Genomic DNA, 6,430 nt, shown 5'->3' with positions numbered 1-6,430 from the left:
CATGAATTTGAGCAGGCTCTCAGCATCCCTAACTCGATATGCAGTTGGCAATCCACCAAAACACGCATGCAGAACAGGGAAAAAGTGTTATAACTACTTTTCAGTTTTGAAAGCTCAGTTCTACCCTGAGAAAGAAACAGGGAAAATATCATCACATGCACCATATCTGCTTCCTCTTACTGATTTCCAAATCCAACATGTTCGTGTTACAAGAAAATGCTTTTATTTTTTCTGTTTTTACCAGATAGTTTCACCAGCAACCAGTCTGATAGTAAAAGGTTTCCTCCTATTAGAAGCAGTATGCTGCAGAGAAAATGATCCAGCATTTTGCAGACTTGAAGTTTGTTCTGTTGATGCACAAGTAGTAGTCTCCACTGCTCCTCCAACAGCTCTGCTGCTGCTTTCCTACTCAGAAGAGAGACCAGCTGGCTTTTCCCTTCAAAAGAAAAAGGATTTGGGATACAAGCCTGTCTCAAAAGGTAACTTAAAGCCTGTTCGTGGAAGCATTGCCCAATTTAGCACACATCCTGGGGGGAAAAAATAGGCTTCTGGACAGGAAACGTGGCTTTGCAGTGCAAGACAATGTCGTGTTAGCAAGGGAAAAAGATGGAGAAAGGCAAGTGAAGTGCTTCAAGATGTGCCAGCACTTAAGTGTCCTTCTACAATGTGTTGATGGGTCTCTCCTTGTTTTCATATGGACTGTATAGGCTCAACCTTAAGGACTGGGGTCACAGGCTGTGATCAGGTATCTCAGACTTTGTGTCCTAAACATTGACTTAGTGTATGTTAAGCCTTCCCAGTCACCGGAGTACTTTTCCCTCTCTATCTTCAGTGTGAACTGCTGGCTTGCCTGCCCACCTTTGGTAAGATCTGAGCAAAAGGAGCAGCTCTGGTTCAGGTCTGGGTACATGGAGTCATGGGGCAGCACTTGCTCAGTAGCAGCAGCCCAGCAGTGCCCCCTCTGCACAGCTTAAGGGCAGAACTTTTGGGTTGAAACCTATGTGGATGCAGGTTTGCTCAAGTCATTGCTTGGAGCCTGAGAACAGTCACTGTTCATTACACAGTCACTGTCCCTCCACTGCTCACCGAAAGTTCACCCCTTACCATCCGGAGATGGTAAGGGGTGAACAAATGGATTATTGCTCTTCTTTAAGAGGAACTTCTTCCAGACACACCTGGAGAGACAGACAAAATTGGAATAAATATCCAGCCACAGACCCATCAGCATAAATTGCTGTCAAAGGCAATGAAAAGGCATTTTATTTATCATTAATTCCACTTCAAGTAGGAAGGTCAGGTTTCCTCTGCTCAGAGACAGCTGTAAATTTTTGGAGGGCTTAATTTTTTTTAAAGCTGAACCATTAGCTATTTAAAGAGATTAATTTTTTTATACCTATAAAAATATTTGTTGCAGATGAACTAAATTTGTTTGGGTTTGGTTTTTGAATCTTCAAATTCTTTGACTTTCATCTGCAACCTTAAGAATTCAGTGCAAGATGGGCATTAACCAGATGTCCTTACCAATGTACTTGATCCTGACTTGTGCATGTCTTTGATGCTGTTTGCCTCAGAGCCTTCTATTCAAGGCAAGACTTGAATTTTTAATGTAAAAGAGAAGCAGGAACAAAAAAAATCCTTTTGGAATAAGAAAGAACTACTGAAAAACCTCTTTCATGTCCTCTATGCATTATAAAAAGGGGAGAAAAAAAGTAGTCCAAAGGTTCTTTGCCCCCTTTCTTTGAAGGTCTCCTTTCATGATTTGTTCAAGCAATTCTATCCTAGTTTTTTGGGTTTTCTGTAGTGTGAACCTTCCCCACAAAGAAACAGATCAATAACATTTCTCTTGTTTGTCCTGACATAAAATATGAGGCTTCACATTACTGCCTTTCAGGTGCCATCTTGAGCTGCTCTTTGCACTTTGAAGCAACACACAAAATCCTACTTGCTTTTCCCGTTGTTGCAGTCTTGGTTTTGCAGTCTTCATTTTGAGAGTGACAAAAATGAAAGTCAAAGTGGGATGACAGCATTTAGGACCCATTTTGTTTCTCAGAGGTACAAAGTTAGAAACACTCAGCATTTCACTGCTCCTGCAAGAACGACCAACCAGATGCTTCAGGAAGGAAGTTCTGTTTCTGCACAGTTGAGCACAGCTGCAACCTCATAATGGCAAGATTTCCACCTGAGCTGCTGTTGGCAGTTCTGCAATGCTCAGTTAACCTGTTATCTTTTCTAGATGTATAAATACAGAGAGGAATTTAAAAAGAAAAAAGGTAGAAAGTAATAGGAAGTTAAGTCATGCAGGGTGATATGCAAGCTCCAAGTGTTCCTTGTTTATGTTGTATCTTTACACTGAGTGCAGTATTGCATAATGTCACAAGTGCAGAATATTTTCTCTAGCACAGTGATGCGTTTTAATTAAATTCACTGCTTAAAGTGCAGTTATTCATTAAAGGTACCCAGTTGTCCTGAAAGGCATGCTGACCTTGGATACACAATCCTCTGAAGAGGACTATTAGGGATATGAACTAGAAAAACATAATTTCATGTAATTCACAGACAAAAAACCATTCAAGCAGTTGACTGCATCCATGTATACTGTTCACCTCAGGTAGTTCTTCTGACAGTTTCAAAGTGACACTTCACTGTCTCATATCAGCAAATCAAGACATGAATGTCCTTTGGTTTCTCTCTCACAGAATCTGGACTCTGGCTCTTGCAGCTGAGGCTGAGCCTCAGACCCCCAGGCAGCTCCATCCTCTCCTTTGGTCAGGGTGAGAACCCTTGGGTGCTCCTGGTTAGTGCCTCACCTCTGAAGGGCGTTTTCATGGTGGGAGCAAGCAGATACAAAAGCTTTGCAAAATTCAAGCTGCATTTATCCACAACAAAGAACGTACAGTTCTCAGTTAACAATAAAACATTTATTCATTTCTGTGTTCTTATTTTTTGTTTTTTTCAGTGCTCAAGTGTTCTCTGTGTTGAGGCTGAATCTTTCAGGGCCCAGTAGCCCTCTGACAGCAGATGTCTTCTTCCCTGGAACAGAGAGGCCCTGTTTTCTCCTGGGATCTTTTGCCCTTGTCTAGCCTCAGTGTAAAATATCCTTTGCTGTAGAAATGTGTTTCTTATTTCTCTCATCTGCCCAACGTTCCTTTCTCTCTGAAATTTGTTTCTTCTTTTATCTTCTCAGATCCAGCACTACTAGTTTGATCTTGGTTTTTTTTGCTGGTATTATCCCATTGTCAGCCAATGAGAGACAGACAAGAAAACTGGCTTTATCAGGAAGACAGTTATTCTTTTGTTCTCCAGAATGACAAAGGGCTTGGCTTCTAATGTTCTTTGCTGAACCTGTGTGTGGATAAGCAGGTAGAAGACACCATGGTCTTTACTCAGCATGAGGAACATGGGGCAATAGGCAGTGAAAGAAGGTAAGAAAGCAAACACTTAGGTTTCTAACAAATAAATTTGATTCAGGGGGTTTCCCCACCTACTGAAAATGTCTATGAAGCTATAACAGCTCACACCACTTTGGAAAGTTAAACTGCAGCCCAAAATCTGGGTGTGCTTCAATGAGGGTAAAGGCTTGAAAAGGTTTTTGGGTTTCATCAAGGTAATGTAATGTACTATCTAGGAAATGGTGATCAACAAAAGGCTGTCTTTGGGGGTTGTAAGTGTCTGCTGGTAAGTAAAGGAAGTGATATTTAAAGGTCAGAGCACTCTGTTGATAAGAGATGCACTGAAAGGGCAAAAACCACAGAGGACTTCCTGTGTCATTACAGCAGGTGCTGTATGAAGTTGAGGGAATAGCTGAACAAAGCAAACCACAAGGATGACAGGGTATTTAAAGCGAAATGGGGAAATAATGAGTCATCCCTATTTATCAAAGTGGAGGGAAAGAGATTTCTGTCTCAGTTAATTTCTCTGTGGCATATAAAGGCAACCTTTAACAAAGGGGAGGAAAAAAAACCAAATTCCATTTCATTTCCTTTAGCCCAAGCAACCAAAATCCTTTTAGGCTATGGAAGTAACCAGTTATGTAACACTGTTACCAAAAAATCAGTATTTTCCAGAAGTCGGAGGTTTAATCTGCCTCTGTAATCAAAGCAATATGTTGCTTGGTTGTAAACAAACGCATCTGTACTCAGGAGTGTTTCTCAGATAGCAGAGTTAAACAGCATTAGTGAAACCCCACAGCTGAGGGCACGTCCTCAGCTCTGTGCAGTGCTGTGTGAGGACACCTGGACTCTGGGAGTTATGTCACCAGCCCAGTGGCCTCGTGCTGCTCTCCTGGTCTGCACAGCTCGTGGGGCAGGGCAGGCTCAGGAGCTGCTCTGCTGTGCCCCACTGTGAAGAACTGCTTGCAAGGCCTTGGACAGAGAGCAAGCACAGGTTTATTTGGGATAGATCATCTCCCTTTAATAGGTAATGTATTGATATGGGAATTTACTGGATTTGGTGTTCCATATTGGAATTTTGACTTCCCAAAAGGAACGCTTCTTTGGGGGAAGACCATGCCAATGCACTTTCCAAGACATTCTTGTTCTGCGTGGATTTATGCTTCAGACCCTCTGATATGTTAAGTGACCTTTTGACCTTTTTGACCTCTTTTCCAAAGAGCCTTTAGGCAAGCTCTGTTGCTGCTTACTACTCTGGTAGTGAACCAAGTGGTGCATGGTGGATACCTCAGGTGCCCAGCTCTTAACAAGGGGGATGCTCTCTGAAATAATCCTTCTTAACAGGGCAGGCTGGTGCTGTGAGGAGAGCTCCCTCCTCGTGGAAACTGTCCACATGGTCTGTTACTGGCTGTCTGTTGGTAGGAAGACAATCATCTTGCAAGAAATGGAGGTCTGATGATGTGCACAGTGTGAGGTGTGTGTAGGGATAGGTTAATGTTGACATCATTAGTGCTTGGTTACCTAGGTGATGGATCCTGCTGCTATAGTAACCTGCAGGCTACGTTGCTCATCAAAGATGAATTTTAACAAACAGGATTGTTTTAAGGTGTTGGTGCCCTGTCTGTAGCTCTTTTAAAATTTTTACAGATGTTGTAAAATGAGACTTTGGACTACAGGTTTTATTCCCCATTTTTTTCTTGGAATTGCATCCTGGAAAAGACATGATGCTTATGCCCAATTATTGAGCTGAGGATAGAGACCATCCCTCACTATGGAAGATGATATTTTGATGTGTATCCAGAGGAGTTTGAGCCAACTCTCTCTCTCTCCCTCTCTCTCTAAAAACAGACTGTAGTATGTTCATCCAGGGATACAACCTTATATGCTGCTGGGTGAGAGATTGTCATGGGTTCATACAGCAGCATGTGGTGGTGTGTCTTACTGAGATCTGTGGAAGATGACTCAGAAGTCAGGAGGACACCGAGTGGGAGATCAGCTCATGAGACTACGGGTTTTTCTTTTTGCTGACAATATAAAAGTTGTCCGTGTGTTTTCAGGAGCCCCACATTTATGTGCCATCCGTTACCCACATTGTGTTATCTTTTCCACTTGGACAATGTGGATGATAGGAGGTTTTTTATTCTACATGGTGGTACTTAATACAAGAGATTTTTAAGTTCCTTGTGGCAGAGCAGGATGGGACAGAGGGAATAGGTCCTGATGACTTGTGGAGGGACAAAATGTATATCCTTCACAATCTGACCTGACTGAATAGACTTTCTGCTTTTTGGAAGTCTTTACACAGGAGGAATAAAAATCTGGAAAAACAGGAATGAAATTAAGCCCACAAGTGATTAAAAATGAGACTGCCAGCTTTCTGTCTCACCTATGCAGGGCACTCTAGGCTTACCATGAAGACAGAGCAGGGCCAGTCTGTGCACCCCAGACCCCCGTGCACCACCAAGACAAATCTCAGTGTAAATAGGGAGCCACAGAATACAGCAGCCCATTCATCAGAGACAAACCTGTGGAAATACCCCAAAGGGTAACTCCAGTTATACTTGAAATGTCCAGGAAAGTGTTCTGATGTCCCACCCTACAGTACTGAAGCTTTGCCTGCTCCTGGCACAGCCAACTGAGCAGCTGTTGATGCAGCTGTGTTAGATGGTTTGAAAAAGCCTGAGAAGAATATATCTTCATGGCACTCCAGCTGTAATATAACATGAAAATATTGCCTCTGGGCATTAACAAGACTTTAAATGCTCTACAGACCAACATCTTCACTGGCAGAACAGGACTAGCTGTGTCCACATGTCTGCTAGCTGATGGTTTCTCATATGTGGGATTAAAGTAGAATACACATTCTTAGGATCAGTGGTAGTTGGTGGGCGGGGGTACAATTTGATAGGCCTTGAAGCCAGAAACACAGGAATGGAGGCTGCCATTAAAGGATGCTCTGTGCATAAAGTCATCTGGATTTGCTATGCACCACTACAGACAGAGAGTGCCTAGAGAAAGATTGCAGTGTAGTTTGGGCATTT

General features: G+C 42.6%; 1 long non-coding RNA gene across 1 annotated transcript; it reads right to left on the bottom strand.

Annotated features, from left to right (window-relative positions):
• Nucleotides 1-2,896: 2,896 nt before the first annotated feature.
• On the bottom strand, nucleotides 2,897-4,851 carry LOC113992243. The gene is made up of 2 exons (XR_005562582.1): nucleotides 4,677-4,851; nucleotides 2,897-3,342 (listed from the first exon to the last, which is right to left on the bottom strand). It is a non-coding gene; the product is annotated as an uncharacterized LOC113992243 (long non-coding RNA).
• Between the last annotated feature and the right edge of the window lie 1,579 nt (nucleotides 4,852-6,430).

This window comes from Pipra filicauda, unplaced genomic scaffold, assembly GCF_003945595.2.
Source record: "Pipra filicauda isolate LSUMZ 115617 unplaced genomic scaffold, ASM394559v2 scaffold146_size1912638_pilon, whole genome shotgun sequence".
Lineage (NCBI taxonomy): Eukaryota > Metazoa > Chordata > Aves > Passeriformes > Pipridae > Pipra > Pipra filicauda.
The sequence above is the reverse complement of the archived record's forward strand: the minus strand, read 5'-3'. Positions and strand labels throughout refer to the sequence as shown.